The sequence below is a fragment of the Micropterus dolomieu genome, linkage group LG11, assembly GCF_021292245.1.
Source record: "Micropterus dolomieu isolate WLL.071019.BEF.003 ecotype Adirondacks linkage group LG11, ASM2129224v1, whole genome shotgun sequence".
Classification (NCBI taxonomy): Eukaryota; Metazoa; Chordata; class Actinopteri; order Centrarchiformes; family Centrarchidae; genus Micropterus; species Micropterus dolomieu.
In genome coordinates this window covers 2683509-2700081 of record NC_060160.1, presented here as the reverse complement: position 1 = coordinate 2700081, position 16573 = coordinate 2683509, and the positions used below count along the sequence as shown (strand labels likewise).

Below are 16573 nucleotides of genomic sequence, written 5' to 3'. Positions count from 1 at the left end.
TGACCGGTATAATAATGAGCCAAATCTTTGCATTTTATCCAAATGCCAACATATCATAGCTCTGTGTTGACTTCACCATTTATGTCTAATCTGTCCCGTCTCAACTGTTGTTCTTTTTTTCTCCAACACATTCCTAACATCTCTCTCTTGTCTAGCTTCCAGAGTTCCTCTCTCGCTCTGTGCGCGTCTTTGTGCATCATCCTCCCGCCAGAGATCTTGTTTGTACAAAGCAACGGAAAGCTGAATAATTGATGCGGCTCCCCTCGCTCTCCCGCGCCCTCTCCCTCCCGTTGTTGTTGTTGTTGTTATTGTTGATGCTGGTGTCAATAATCATCAAAAACACAAGAGCCAGATGAGACCCGAGAAAGTGAGAAAGAGTGTGTGTGTGTGTGTTTGGAAATGGGACAGCTGATTGGTCCAAAGCCATAAATGATAACACACACACACACACACTCCTATACAGACTTGTAAATTACAGCTGGGAACAGAGCTAGATATCATTCTGTTTCCGTTCGTGTGTGTGTGCTGGCGATAAAAGCTTGTGCCGAGAGGAAATGTCACTTATCAGACCTCCTAATCACTATTCATACTGTCCCCTCACTCACACACACACACACACACACAAAGACCCATTGATAATATTGACTGCACTGTGGTTCTATTGCAGCCCATAAAAAGATATCACCAGCCGATACAGAACCGCTGTGAAGTGGAAAGGAGAGAAAACTGCATTAAACTGACTGGTTGACTGATTAGGTGACTGGCTGACTAGATACAAACTGACCTACTGTCTGTCTATCTGAATGAAATGGTGACTGACTGACTGGCTAAATGACCAGAAGGTTGACTGGGTTACTGTCTGTTTGTCCAGTTAAATAACTAAGTGACTTACTAACTACATGACAAGGTGATTGACTGTAACTGACTACTTGACGAGGGGACTGGTTGACTACATGCCTAATTGGCCGACCGATTAGATGAATGACTGACTTACAGTGTGTCTGTTTAACTGAATTAATTACTGGATGACAAACTGACTGCGTGACCAGGTCACTTACAGACTGGTCTAACTGACTGATGCCGGGTCTGTTTGTTTGTTGGCCTACCAGTCAGATAAATTAATTTATAATCTACAAATGTAAAACCAAAAGTCAGGGATCACGAAAGAGGGGAACAAAAAGTAATAAAGAGGTGTGAGTTCAGAAGAAGGCACAAATGGCAAGAAAATGAAGAGGAGAAACAGGTGAAGGAGGGGTTAGAAAGAGAGAAGTAGGGGAAAAGCAAAGACATGCAGGAGGGTAAGAGTAAGAAGAAGGTATGGAGGATTGGAAGGAAAATTTGTGTTAGGAAGGATTTAGAGGAGAATGAACAAATAAAAATGATAAAATGGAAGGCAAACAGAAGGGGGGTGATGGAGAGAGGAGTGAATAGAAAGGCAGTGAGAGGCAGAATGAGAGGAGGATTTGCATAAACACTCCTTGCGCTTTTGTTGGTGCAATTAGCTTCAATAGCTTTTAGCTTTTCACACTCACAATGGCTGCATGTGGGCGTCTGAATGAGCTGCGCACTATGATACGACGAGTGTTCGGAATTATAACCAGAGAGCTGAGCGCCAGAGGAGGTTCAGTACTGGGGCAAACAGGGCGAGACTGGCCCAGATTGGGTTACACAGGGTGGACATACAAGGTTTACAGAAGGCTATTTGATGCTAAGACGGACTTTAGTGTAGGCATATCTCCACTCAAGGTCACATAGGGCCAAGCAGGGCCAGACAGGGTTTACTAAATGCTATTTCATACAATCAGGTTTAAAGCAGAGGATGATAACCTTTCCTAAGCTGGACCACAGAAGACCAATAGGGATGCTACCACATGCTATAGAGTTTAATGTAGAGAAGATAAGCATTCAAATTCATTTATGACCTTTGCATTAGAAATTTGACAAAACTATCCCAACTCAGAAGTTCTCCAGAGCTTTACTGTATCCCACAGTCCACAACAAAAAGGATTGAGTTTCAGTTAACAATGGATAGACGGTAAACCCTCTCTGGCCTTGTTTGGCCCCGTGTTGACCTGCTGACATACAAGTTCAGTAGCAGTTGATTTACCCATAGCACTGTTGGAATTTCTTGTCCATGTTACGCATTTAAAAAAAATAAAAAACTTGAAAACAAAAGTTTGACAAAACGATCCCAACAGAGTGCTGAGCCTTGACCCCTTCAGCTGTAAAACAGCATTAATTGTGACCAAACACATCAGCAAGTCCATAAATGATGCCATTACGTGACTGTAGTGGACAGTTCAACTGATAAAAACTTGAAAATCTGCTACATGTGAGACGACAACAACGCCGCCGCCGCCGCCGACTGGAAACACGTTTCCAACATGCACGAGTCGCACATCTTCAAGCGGCCTGGAACTCAGCAGACCCTTTTTGTACAGGAAAGTAAAAAGTCATATTTTTCTTATTGTAAAAGTGAAGAAGCACAAATGGCTGAGCAACTTAGTTTATATCCCAGATTGCAGCGAATTTCCATATATGGTCATTTGTTCCACGGTGATAATGCTGGCCACGCCCACAAAGGAACATGCAGCCCTATCCCTGCATCAACCTGGTATACACAAAAGACAATGGCCAATCAAGAGCTTTGGAGGGGGTGCCTTAAAGGAGACCTATTTAACTGCTTTTCCAGTCCTATATTGTAGTTCTGTGACTCCTGTATGGCAGCTTTGCATGATTCAAAGTAAAAAATAATAATTTCTTATACTGACTTTTCGTGTAGGGCTTCATTTCAGCCTCTGTCTGAAACAAGCTGTAGATGCTCCTGTCTCTTTAAGCCCCCCCTCTCAAAGCCCACTGTCTTCTGATTGGCCTTCTGATAAGACCTGAAGGCTGTTACAAGGCTGTTGTTGCTGGGCGGGACAGGCAGACTGAGCGTTGCCGTGCCGTTGCTATGGGAGCAAATGACCATACAATGAACACCAGCGCCGTCTGGCTCGGTAATAAATATGTATAAAGGAGCGGTTGGTAGAAAAAACAGGAGGCAATCTGAGGTTTTTGAAGCTTTTGCCATGTTTAACAACAACATCGTAACAATGCAGGTAAGTCACAAACTGTGGAAAAGCATAATAGGTTTCCTTTAAAGAGACAGGGGCATCTACAGCTTGTTTCAGACAGATGCTGAAATGAGGGCCTATATGAAGGGCCAGTATAGACGCTTTCATTGGACGCGTTGCCAAGGTGACGCACCCGGCCCAAAGTTTGTTTATTACTGGGTTTGTGTTTACTTGCTAATATGGTGAGTGATATCCATAGACTGTATATAAAAAGGTGATATCCAATACAGTAGCGGCTCACCGCATTATCAGCGCTGACTGTCACATTTAGTATTCCCTTGTTTTTTTTTTTTTTTACTATTTAAGATGGGAAAACTTGTATTTGATTGCAGCACATAACCGCTCTGTAACTCCTCTCACTCGCTCCCTCTCTCTCAAACACATTGACAGCGGACCGGTCTGTGTATGGTGAATGGTTGAATGGTTAGTATCATGAACACTGCTGCACAAATCCATCCAACGTCAATGTCAAAAACATTCTTGTCTCAAATTTCTGGTCTGGTAGTGTGACCTTATTACATTTCAGTTTTTTTCAAGTAACGTTTCTTTTCTTCGACTGGCAGCTAAGGTTATTTACTTGTTATGGATTGCTTGCAGAAGTTTGCCGGAAGTTGAGTTTGGGCCAGAGTAATGCATATCTGCAGTACCGTTTGTTTATGTTGTTACCGTTGAAAGCGACCGTAAAAATTCCTTTTTTTTGAACTTTGAATCATGGAAAGCTGCCATACAGGAGTCACAGAACTACAATATATGACTGGAAATGCAGTATAATAGCTCTCCTTTAAAGTTGAGTAATGTGCTCTCAAACACAATCAAAATCTCACTAACAAAAGGTGGTAAAACACTTAAGTCCATTTCTTTGTCTGGCACAAGCTGCAGCAGCAGCAAAAATCTTCTGGCATTTTAATTATCTCTCCCTTTCATTCCCTGTCTTTCTTCCTTCTTCACTCACACATAAACACACAGTGCATGAACACAAGTTTGAGTTCTTAATCATGGCAGGACCCGGCGGTCTCACTGAAAGCTTCCAACAAACACAGCTGGCCTTCTGCCTGACCTACAGACATATTACCACCTCCCCTGGCCAGATGGACCTGTCTGCGCCTCTGAGTGTATGTATGTGTGTGTGTGTGTCTGTGCGCGAGTGTGTTGGCGTCTGACACACGTCCTTGAATGAAGACGTGATAGTCAAAGTGTGTGCACGTCCGTGTGCGATTCCCAAAATGAGAAGGAATGCGTGTGTGTGTGGGTATGTGTGCGCTAACTAACTGGACATCCCATCAGCAGAGCATCTGTGATCTCGGCTCTCCAGAGGGAGTTCCCTGTCAGCCGGACAGGTTTATATACCCACAGGCAGAACAATGGGACTGGGCGAGAGACATAAAGAAAGAACAGCAGGAAGAGAGTGAGAGAGAGAGACAGAAAGAGGAGAGAGGGAAGTGTCTTTTGTCCAGCAATGATTAAGAATTTAGACCAGACGGTGTGTGTGTGTTTCAGCCACAGGTAGTATTCCTGAACAGGTGTTACAACGTGTGTGTGTGTGTGTGTGTGTGTGTGTGTGTGTGTGTGTGTGTGATTTGCCCTCAAACTATAATTAAGGACTCAAACAGTTTGATCCCCAGGGACTAGAAGCTCTTTTTACAAACACAACAGCAATTTCTACAAAAATAAATCTACCAAAAATTTCAAAGGTCTTATTGTATGAATGATCTCATTTGAAGGATTTCTTAAAAATACATCAAGATCAAGTGCTGAAACATTTGTTTTCATGTTTTGTGTAATTTCGTAGGAAATATAGATTTTTTTTTTTTAATACAGTTCTGTTATTTATTTCCCCTATGTTTGTTTCAGAATGCCAGTTATGTGATTGTATGTTAACTCAAAAAAAACAGTCAAGTGCATAACTCAAAGTGGGTTTTCAAAGTGGGAGGCGGGCCTCCCACTTGTGGCTCCAAGTAGTTTCACAGGAGGCTCAATGAATTGAAGTTAAAAAATTTAAATTTTTTTTACATTAGTTATAAAAAGGAGATCAATTAGAATAGCAGACGTGTGGTTTGGTTAAAGAGCAACAGACACAGTGATTCAGGGGATTTTTACAGTTTTTCCCCCAACTTCCCAGTGTGCGAACTAATAAACGCCTCAAGACAGGCTTTTGTTATCTATTTGGTGTAGTCTGAGGTTTATTTTAAACAGCAATATTAGCCGATCATTTTCCCAAGCTTTGTCACAGTCTTAGAATTTGAAAACCCCTGGCATAAATGACCTCCTGTGTGTCTTGATTTACAGACAAAGATTTTGTGATGAGAAGTGAAATTAGAAAATAGATGGCGGCAATGGAGCAGTGGTGTGGGATTTCCACTCCGACTAGTCCACCAATGCGTCCCTGAGCAAGATACTTAACCCCTAGTTGCTCCAGATGCGCGCGAACTCTAGACATATATAGCAATTGTAAGTCGGTTTGGATAAAAGCTTCAGCTAAATTCATGTAAAGTAAAATGGTCTCTGAAAAAGTGCTGTTGTGAAATACAAACATAGATTTTTACAATGCAATAAACTTTATTGTGAGAAGCAGATGAAATAATATTTTTATAATAAAGAGCTGAAGAAAACTGGATTATTTTAGTGTCTCGTGTTTATATGACATATTTTGCCTGTCCTATTCATTTATTTAATACACTTTGGGTATCCTTAGATCTTGGTGTGACAAAATAATCTAACACAAGGTCCAGGCGCAGGCTTTTTCAGAGCTCACTGTAGAGTCTACATCAGCAGGTCTGTAGCACTCTCTGTAGGTGTGTTCAGACAGAAAGCAAAGCAAAGTTTCGCCTTATGTCATCTGGACAAATTTCACTGCTGAACCATTTGTGCAGCTTGTATTATTTCACCCCCAAACATCCAATTTACCAACTGTCAGTTCCCTCTTGTCTGTGTACATTTCTGAGACATTTTCAACTTGCACGGTTGCATCTTTGTGTCAATTCATGCCACCACGGGCAAATTTGAATCTTTCCATTGACTGTGTATGCAATCACTGCTCCTCTAAAATTTGCATATTGTTCCGTCACACAGGGACGTGGCTGGACTGTCGGAACATCTAGGCAGAACCACGCCCCGGAAAGGAAGAGTGGATTTGACGCCTGTTGTGTGCGACTGATCGACGCTTCCTTCACGTGTCACGTGATGACAACTGAACAAACTCCTTTCACTGATGAAGATGCTAAAAAGCTAGAAACCGGACCTTGAGTTGAGATACTTTGGTCACACAAGTTTTATGTATTTATTCAGATTCCTGTATGTACAGATCACTGACAACCTTCTGTATATACAGTCAGTAATCAGTCATTTTCCTGTCAAGCAAGATTAAAAGTAGGTTTTAGCCTCACAGAATCAGAGGTGGAGTTACTGCTGCTGCTATAAAAAGTCATAAACATCTAATACCTGTTATCAGAAGTGTTTCAGGCATCTGAAATGTCAACAAAATAAGTAATTGTTACAATAAACCACTGACTGAAGGCAATTTTACAAACTAAGTTTGACAATCAACTTCTTCATTCAGTTTTGTTCTATGCAGAGCACTTAAGCAGCAGCAAACAAATTAGGTTGTATTCTCCATTTGAGTTTATACACTAAGCCAATTAGTAAATTACCAGCGAGAACAACACAGTGTAAATCATTAGCTTACCAACGAGCCTGTGTTTTTATCCACAGAGCCTGTTTAACTGGGCAGTAAAACGCCTCTTTATACATTTCACCCCGTTTGGTTTTCAATCCCAGCTAATGCAGTCACGCCGCCACAGTAAAAACTGTGGAGATGATAATTAAAAGGACTCTATAAAATGTCTGCTTCAGTCAGGCAGACTGAGAGGGGAGCTGCAGAGTGTTTGGCTAACAGGATCAGTGATCGATCCACCTTAAAAAACCCTGTAAACTGGTTTCATGAGGACAAACAAACAAAACCACAAAGAAAACAGGCTGCTGATACAATACTAGTACACTCCTAATACCGGTAATACTACTACTACTACCGCTGCTAATACCCATGATATTAGAGAGTGTTTAGCTCATAGAATAAGTCATTAATCCACCTTAAAACACCCTGTAAACTGGTTTTCATGAGGACAAATCATAAACAAAACCATGGAGAACACAGACTGCTGATATTATATTGGTACTGCAAATACAGGTAATCCTACTACTAATACTGGAGATACTAGAGAGATAACAGGACATTAAAAACACTCTGAAAACCACTTGTGCATCTACTGGAAACACTGGGTCATCAAGTACTATATACTGCTTCTGCTAAAGCTGCTAATACTGCTCCTACTGGTGTTACTACTGCTGCTGTAAATACTGCTACTACTAGTGATTACTCGTAATATGGTAATACTCATGACAGAACTGCAAATACTGTTACACAACTACTGAAACGATTCATCGATTAAATCGATTGATAAAATGCATTAATGCAAATTCAAATTCTTTGCATCTGCCAGCGCTGCCAAGCAAAAGTACTTTGAATCGTTGAAATATTCTATAGAAGCCTCGAATTCTAAGTCATCGTTAGCTGCAGCCCTTAATGCAAATATGATGATGTTACAACCACTGCTGCTAAGTAAGCACTGTTAAGAAACACTAGTACTTACTAATGCTGGTACTACTATGAGGTTACTGTCACTACTACTGGTACTATAATATTGGTACCACTATTTTTTAAAATACTCCTTACACCACCACCACTACTAGAAATAATAGTACAGTATTCTACTGTACTGCTTATGTTTTTCTACTGGTACTACTAGTGCTACTCAAAGCATTATTGTGATTACTGTTAATATTAGTGACACAGCTACTACTGTTAATACAACACTTCCAATAATACTACATATTAAAACATGATAATAATAATATTACTATTACTGATCCCACAACTACTGCTCCTACTAATGATACCACTACTGTTAATATGACAACTGCTTAAAATACTGCTGAGACAGCTAAAACTGGTATTACTACTCCTACAGCTGCTTTTACTACCGCTGATAGTAGTGCTGCAGTTGGCATCATCGGTAATAGTGGGGTACTTCTACTGCTAATACTAGTTTGCTGGTAACATACCAGTCTTTAAAACAGGGGTTCTGAAACTTTTTCACAAATTCGACCACACATTTGAGAAGATTTTGTCCCATCTGATAGGATTTTGGCTTGGTTTTATTCCAGAAAGTGTGTGAAATCCATGACCAAAATAGTCGTACATTCGGTCACTATGTTACTTTTGCATGGAATTATATTGAAAATAAATGATTCCCCTTTTTGCTGGGGACCCCCTGGAACCTCCTCAAGGACCCCTGGGGGTCCACAGACCCCACTTTGAGAACCACTGCTATAAAACATCATAATTTAAAAAAGGAGTTTGGTAACACTTGTTCACAGCAAATATGTGGAGGACAGACTCTACAACACAGTTCTGACTGTATGAAACTTTTAACACCTAATTTTCTGACATCAACACCTTCAACTGGTGGAGCTCTTTAACCATTATCTTGGCTCAGCTCAGCCCTCCTCCACGGCTCTGGCCATATCTGAGAGAGGGATTGCCAGCTAAATCTTTTCCATGCAGCAAGTGGACCATGACTGGGTGAAATAGGCTGAGATCCTGCCGAGAAGGGCGGCGGGGGGGAGGCGGGGTGGTAATCACTCAGGGAGATGGCGGAGAAAGCGAGGCGAGCAACAGGTAGAGGAAGTGCAGAGGAGAGAGAGAGAGTATGGTTTCTAAATGCAGCGTGTCTATCCGACTATCAACCAACAGATAGACTTCAGACGCCAGATGAGGAGCCAATCTGAGAGAGACTTTCACAGTTGAATCTCCACAAAACTGGGTGACAAAAGGCTGGATGAGCACCTTATAACCTGTCTGTCTCCTTTCCTGTCTACCGGTCTGTCTGTCAACCAAGAGGTCAGCCAGAGGAAGCCTTTGAGGGGGTCATCTGACAGCCTTCCAGCCTGCTGCCTGTCTGTTTCCTTATCTTCCTGTTGCCCTCTCTCTCTCTCTCTCTGAGCCTCATCCTGAGGTCGTCGGCCCTTGACGACCCCACCCCACTCCTAAACCCTGAAGATTGGCACCAGAAACCAAAAACAAACTGCTTTATAATGTTTTATATTTACTTTCAAAGCCTTTGACACTTATAATAGGTTGCAGAAATGAATATGTTCAGTTCAAGAAAGTACTGGGACTGTAGAATGTGCACCAAATTATATTTTCTTTCCTTTTTAAGTTTCTAAAAAGTCTAAATTTCCTCAATCATAGCTATAGTCCCAGCCTACATGTTTTAAAAACCATGACCTTAATTGATGCTCAATGGTTTTTAAAAAAATGTAGCCAGGGCTCTACAGTGCGAACATTTTGCTCGCATATACAGTTACAATTACTCATTTAGCTGACGCTTTTATCCAAAGCAACTCACAATTGCTATACATGTCAGAGGTCGCACGCCTCTGGAGCAACTAGGGGTTAAGTGTCTTGCTCAGGGACACAATGGTGGATGTTTCACAGCGGGAATCGAACCCAGGTCTCCCACACCAAAAGCATGCATCTTATCTATGCGCCATCACCACCCATAGGCGAGTAAAAATCAATACGTGCGAACCGGAAAAATTATTTACAAGCAGAATGTGCGAGTAAGTACTGTAACTACAACCTACAATAATCCCCCCCACCCTGCCCGCCGCGCCGCGCCGCGCATCGTTCTAAACATCTCGCCCCTATACAGTCTATGGACGTGACCCAAAGCTGGTGTCAGTCAAAAGAAAGTTGATGAAACTCTTGTAGGAAAAAAGCCAGCTAGCCACCGGAGCACCGAGACAGTTCCCGGTGGGCGGGTTTGCTCGGTGGGCGCTTGAGCGGCTCGTTACAAAAACGTAACAGAGATGTCAGCAGCTGGAGCGGTGAGACAGAAGACAGCAGGGAGAAGATAAGGAAGCTGTGGGTTTGGCGAGCTGGCTATAAGCTATCTCGGGTGCCTTTTGTTGAAACATGTTCAACTTTTCATTAAAATCGATGTGCTCATCAATTTCACTTTTCGTCAACTGACCAATCACAGCCTGGAAGGGGCGGGACAAGCTACAGTAAACTTTCAAATGTTGAACTCCTCCTGCAAAAATGGTTCTGCAGAAGTATAAATTGCACTTAACACGTTCCCCTGGTTCTGTTTTAATAAAGTTATTGTAATACTGTTCAGTAGTCTTGTTTACATTAGGTGTGAGTTGTGTGGCTGCTGCTGGTGTATCGTGAATCCGTCCCTGGTTCAGAAACTAAAGTTTTTATGACTGATCAGTATTTTAAAAACTCCACCAATTTTTTCATACCATAGTTGAACACAAGGAGAAAGACCAAACAAGTAGTATAAATATGTCTAGAATAAATAGTTTGTTAAACTCTGTTTACATTTTTCGCTGCACTCCTAAATCTCTTTGTGTGCTCCTAATTTTTTTTAGGAGCTCCTTGGGGAAAAGGTTAGTGTAGAGAGGGAAGGAGGAGGAAATAGAAAACATGCTAAACATGTTTCTAAATTAATGTTCTGTCTTAAGTGTTTTTGACAGTCTGTTTTCAGCCTCTTTTCTCAACTTTTTCCATTTAACCAGAACCTTCTCTCTCCTCCTTCCTCTTCTTTTTGATTGATATGTTCTTTAACTGGGAGAATATCCCAGTAAATTCAATTTCTCTGCGGACCCCTGGAGGTCCCCTCAGACCACTGGTTAAATTGTGTCTCTTGAGGCTGGTGTGTAAAAAAAATATCTGAAAAGCTCTCTCTCAGTCTGAGCAAAAGATCAAAAAACTACAAGCAGCGTAAAAACAAGTTATCCAGTAAAAAAATAAACTGGTGTGCACGGTTAATTAGAGCTAACTCCAGGCAGCGCTGCAGCCGCATCGCCTGCCCAAAGTCTCTGACAGCCGACTGCCGACAGCCTCCTGCGCTCGAGTTGAGTAAATCTGAATCCAATTAAAAGTTAGAGATCAAGTTCAGCTTCAAATCGTAAATGATTTGCGAACCAAAAGGCGGCTGGAACAGATATCAAAGGCAGAGGTGTGTGAAGTCCTCAGGTGAGTTGCTGGAGTTACAAAAACTAATCGCCAGGGTTTGTTAATGGAGTGTGTTTGCGCACGACACACACAAAAACAAACTTTGGTTCATGCAAACCCATTTACAAGGCACCAACCAAGACAGCCAGGCAGGAGGGTGGTGTTGGATTTTCAAGATTGAAGTGGAGAAGGTTTCCTCAGGTTGGATTTTGTTTATAAGACACAACAAAAGACTACGAGCATAGATGAGAAAACAGACAGACAGTTAAAGCGTCAGACAGACTCCAAAAAACCTCTTCATGGTGAATTATGTTTTTCACATAGCTGACTCCAGCCTGCATTTCATAGACACAATTCATTGTCACACCCTCTTTTCCTTCCTACTGGTTGCATTTCATCCATTTCTATACTTTCTACTTACACATTCCTCTTTTTTCTCATTTTATCTGTGTTTTTATCTACTTTACTTTCTCTGTCAGTGGTTTGTGTCAAAAGAAGTACATTACGTAAGTCACGTGACATAGCATGTACAGTAAAAACGTTCTTTAACTTAAAACATCAACTTTTTCTTGACTCATCCATCCACCCCACCACCCCTCCTTACACGGACTCTGTCAGACTTTATACTACGTCCCAATGACATTTTCTGCGACTAGAGATCACGGCCTAACAAAATGCAACGTCTATAATAATCAACCCATATACGACCGTTTTTCTGGTGAGGACTGGCTGTATTTTTGCTTTGGTCCTCTTAGTTCCAATAAAGGGAAATCTCAATGCTACAGCTCACAGTGCTATTTAAGACAACAGTTTGTTTCCAACTTTGCGTCAACAGTTTGTCTCTTTCCTGATTCAACATTACAATCCAGATGTGCACAAAGCCAGCAACTAAAAGAAATGATGTGATGCTGTGGGGGAAGATGACTTGCAGCGCAAAGGTTGCAAAATCTTTTAAAAAGCATATGTTTTGTTGTCCACACACTTCTGCCATTTAGTGTATGTAGTCTATTTAGTATCTATCTAGAGGTATATTCTCTTCTATACTAGACTCTCAATCCATTTCTCCTTCCGCTCCACTTGGCTCTATGTTCTTCTCAAATCACACCAATGAGCAGGTAAACCGAGCCGAGACAAAAGCACAGGACCAGGGTTGGTGATGGAGCAGTGGATAAGACACACGCCTTTGGTGTGAGAGACCTGGGTTCAATTCCCCACTGTGACACACCCACCAATATGTCCCTGAGCTCCAGAGGCGTGCGACCTCTGACACGTAAGTCACCTTGGATAAAAGCGTCAGCTAAATGAATAAATGTAATGACGACCCACAGTTCTACTGCTTTCTACTTAAATGATCTGGCTGCATATCAGTCATGATATTACAACAAAATAAATATCACAAATATGTAAATGCAAAAAAATTGTAAAAATGATTAACATGTTAGGCTTGTTTAAAGTTTAATTGCTGCTTTTATAAACCCCACCACAGAAGAACAGAACAGAATGAGGCAGTGAGTGCAGTGGAGCTGGGAGTGGATGTGGACAGGCAGTCATGTTTATTCATGCAGCCGTGAGCTGCAGACCTGCAAGGTGACTGGCTGTCACACACACACACACACAAATGTATGCAGGTGCAGGAAAAGACAAACACTCACACATCTGGTCTGTCTATCACCTTGGATCAGGAAGATAGGTGTGTAGGGGTGTGTGTGTGTGTGTGTTGTGACAGAAAGTAAACAACAAAAGCAGCTTATTCAGTCTGACTGCTGCTGCTACCACTGTTACTAGTCTTTCTAAGGCTTTTACTCTTACTAATACTGCTCGCTCTCTCTCTCTCTTTGGTGCGCGCGCACACACACCGTCTCTCTGACAGGTGTGTGTTAATTGCATCATGTTGACATGAGACAGCTCTGAAACAGCCATGAAAGCTGCTACACCCTGCAGCAGCTGTCTCTCTCGCACCCATCACAAGTTACTGAATGTTGACGTTAACATTACCACAGAAAATTATTTGACTGTCGAATCAATTGTTTTAAGTTATTTCTTTAATGAAAATACCCAATATTTCTCCAGCGTGATTAGCTTCTGCTTCTCTCTGACTTACAGAATATCGCATATTTTGAACATTTAACAACTTTAAAGTTTTTAACTGTTTGTCAGACAAAACAAGATATTAGAAGACATCACATTGGACTTTGGTAACTATTATTTTGACATTTTATAGACCAAAAAATTAACGCATCAGTCAAAAATGATCAGCAGATTAATTGCCAATGCGAATATTTGTTAGTTGCTCCTGTTCTATTTACTTCGTGTCATCTCCATCCTCCCCTCCCTGTGTTTGTCTCTCCTCTGTCCCCCTTCATCTCCCCCTTTTCCTCTGTAGCAGGCACCACTGTATATACTGTGTGTGTGTGTGTGTGTGTGTGTGTGTGTGTGTGTGTGTGTGTGTGTGTGTGTGTGTGTGTGCGCGTGCGTATGAGAGAGAGTGTGAGATCTCGTTAATATTTCACACTAACCTTACAGGCATGTGTGAGTTTATTAATTATGGCTGAAATGTGAAGCGAAGACGCTCATGAATAACAGCAGCCGCTGCTAGCTGTCGATCAAACTGCTGCTACGGCCAACAGCTGGATCATTACACACAAACACACACTCGCATACACACACACACACACACGCACAGCTGCACAAACTACTGCAGCTGCTGCAACTACAACAGCTACTCAGTGATGTAGATTTAGCTTGAGTTTTGTTCTTTTGTTTCTGTTGCAGAAAATGTGTCTTACCTTGATGCGACAACATGGATGATTAAGCAAATAATAAAATACTGCATTTTTTAATGTCTTGATAAGTGGATGAAAGTTGCTCTTTTTTCCATACTGATTATTAGAAAAAATATTAAATACAGTTATATAAAACTATTGTACATTGCATAAAAACAAAAGTGAAAATAAAATATATCTATATACTATAATAAATCAAATAACATATTTAACTGCAATAAAACAAGAACAAACTAAATATCATAACTATTATTGTATTTATAGTATAAATATTACTTATATTAATACTACTGCTGCTGCTTCAACTACACCAGCTGCTACCACCATTACAACTGTAACTATTACTGCTAATAAAGACACACACACACGTATACTGATACTGCACTTAAACTAACTCACACATGCACTCATAAACACACTCGCACTCTTTACATTGAATGTGTGTTAACATGCAAATTCAAACACAAGCACGCAACATCTTAAAAAGCAGCTTCACTGCTGCACTCAGAGCAGCAAATGCTCCGGGCTTCTAAAACACACATTACACGGACCTGCTCAACTTAATTTGCCTTTGATCATTTTTTTCTTCAAAAACACAGAATTACAAATTCTCTCTCTCTTTCGCTTTCTCGCCCGCTCGCTCTCTCTCTGGACAGAGTAAATGAAATTAATAAGGCGCACATCAGAGGCAGCGGCTGGGCTCTGGCTGTAGGCTCTCTCTCCATCCCTGCCTCAACATGAAACCAGGTTCTCTTCTTTTACATTTACACTAACTGAAAATCTACAGCTCCTCGACACAAACAAAACATTTTTATCCGTCCTTCTATCCACACGCAGCCCTTAATGGAATGAATGAACATCTTTCGTGTGTTTGAAGCCAGTTATTTTTAAAAGTACTTTGAAAAACAAGCAGGTGGATCAAAAAGAGAAACTATGAGGAGTTTAATCCTGGAAAATGTTTCACTTTGTATCAAACTACAAGTTCCGACCCGGTTGAAACTACAAATGAGTTTGTTTCTGGATTAAAATAAGTCTGGAAGCAAACTTTGTTGCCCGTCATCCCTTCACTCCCCCCCTATGCGTCCTGCCCATCTCTACTGTCAACTATCAAATAAAGATTCAAGAGTAAATCAAATAAAAATCCAGTCTGATCACAATTTGCTAAGTTTTGAAGTTTTAGTTCAGTGTATATTTAATGTTACTACTTCTGCAGCTGAAGATAAAAGTTTAGAGAAACATCAAACAAGGACTCATTTTACAATCTGTATTTCATTTATAGAAATGAAAAACAAATCCCAGGTTAACAGCAAAACTCTCTACACTAATGAGTCGAACAGCAGATTTATTTTATGTGTGCTTCAGTTAAATATAGCAAGAAAAAAGCCTCCTCTCATTTGCAAAATACATTTTTTATATGGAATTAAGCAAAGCTACAATTCTGCGCAACAGGTTTTTATTTGGATTCAGTTTTCTCGTCTGCAGCAGAATTTAAAACGGACACATTAATGGTAACATGTACAGTAAATAAAGATGACTTCAAGTGGATTTATTCTTCCTTTAAGCAGCAGAACATGAATCAAAGCGAAGGAAGTAAATGTCCTATGAGGCTTCTTCTCATTTCTTCCTCATTCTGTCTTACTTTCAAAACCACAAAACCCACAATATGTTCTAAAAAAAAATAAAAATAAAAAAAAAACACAGAGCAAAGTCCCTCCTCTCCTATTAAAACCAGTTTGAAAAACATCTATAGGCACCAAAATGTAGCAAGACAACAGGTTTATTTCATGTGTGTCTTCCTTGGGGGGAAATCTCGCAGCAGTAACAAGCCCGAGCGATGCTGAAAAAGTGCCGCGGGCAACAGCGAGCAGCAGCGCAGCAGCAGAGGCAAGTGAAGACGGGGTGAAAGTCAAATCTTCTCACTGTAAACAAAACTCCGGGAATAAGGCAAAATAAATATATGTTGAGGGAATAAAAATGTGTGTGTGTTTGCTCTGGCTTTGAGTGATTCTTTGCGGGCGCCACAGGTGGGTAGCTGTCCAATGAGGTGAGGGATTTGCAGTTATGAGGACAGATTGACGAGGAGAGGAGGGAGTTGTTATCAGAGAGCGACGAGGGAGAAGACTGCGGCTCAGGGCTGCTATTGAACGCTCATCAAAAATAGAAAAGCTGTCGTTTTCAACACTTTTCTGAGAGCAGCCTGGGACAGCGCCACGTCACACGTCGTCGCACGGGTACATCACTGTGTCAGAAGATGAGTTACTGGTGGATCGCGGTGATGCGGTTGTGATAGGAGGTGAGGGATTTGCAGGTATGAGAAGTGATGTGGCGTGCGCTGACAGGCTCCTATGTGTGTTCAGGAATCTAAAGAGAGGCCAAACGGAGAGTTCAGATGTTTATCTGGATGTCTTGCGGTGTTATTCTCTCGGCACAGTGGTGACAAACACTGATTTGTAACAGGGAAGTTGCCTGTAACATCTGAAACTACTGCTGGATGTCACGGACAGCTTACGAGATGAAGTGCTGTTTAAAAACTGCACGTAAACCTCAGTATTTTGCTCCCCCTGGAGATGAAAAGAAGCAACTAACTCTTACCC

At 41.3% G+C, this 16573-nt stretch overlaps 1 protein-coding gene and 1 long non-coding RNA gene across 2 annotated transcripts in view; both read left to right on the top strand.

The window, feature by feature from the left end:
* kcnh5b (potassium voltage-gated channel, subfamily H (eag-related), member 5b) overlaps positions 1 to 16573 on the top strand; it is a 1142829-nt gene that overhangs the window by 67595 nt on the left and 1058661 nt on the right. The window lies entirely within an intron of this gene.
* Positions 2976 to 6498, top strand: LOC123978939. Its single transcript, XR_006827092.1, has 2 exons — positions 2976 to 3101; positions 6186 to 6498. It is a non-coding gene; the product is annotated as an uncharacterized LOC123978939 (long non-coding RNA).